Source organism: Austrofundulus limnaeus, unplaced genomic scaffold, assembly GCF_001266775.1.
Source record: "Austrofundulus limnaeus strain Quisiro unplaced genomic scaffold, Austrofundulus_limnaeus-1.0 Scaffold2483, whole genome shotgun sequence".
NCBI classification, from domain to species: Eukaryota; Metazoa; Chordata; class Actinopteri; order Cyprinodontiformes; family Rivulidae; genus Austrofundulus; species Austrofundulus limnaeus.
Genome location: NW_013954885.1, coordinates 20,476 through 20,681, shown reverse-complemented (window position 1 = coordinate 20,681; position 206 = coordinate 20,476). Strand labels below are relative to the sequence as shown.

At 33.0% G+C, this 206-nt stretch overlaps 1 protein-coding gene across 1 annotated transcript in view; it reads left to right on the top strand.

The window, feature by feature from the left end:
- Window positions 1-206, top strand: part of ddx4 (DEAD (Asp-Glu-Ala-Asp) box polypeptide 4) — a gene marked incomplete at its 5' end in the record, with an annotated part of 12,888 nt that overhangs the window by 5,186 nt on the left and 7,496 nt on the right.

Here is a 206-nt window from a genome sequence, read left to right as displayed (position 1 = left end):
CTGTTATAGTTTATTGATCAGTGGTAATGTTTACACACCTGTTATAGTTTATTGATCAGTGGTAATGTTTACACACCTGTTATAGTTTATTGATCAGTGGTAATGTTTACACACCCGTTGTAGTTTATTGATCAGTGGTAATGATTACACACCTGTTGTAGTTTATTGATCAGTGGTAATGTTTACACACCTGTTGTAGTTTATTG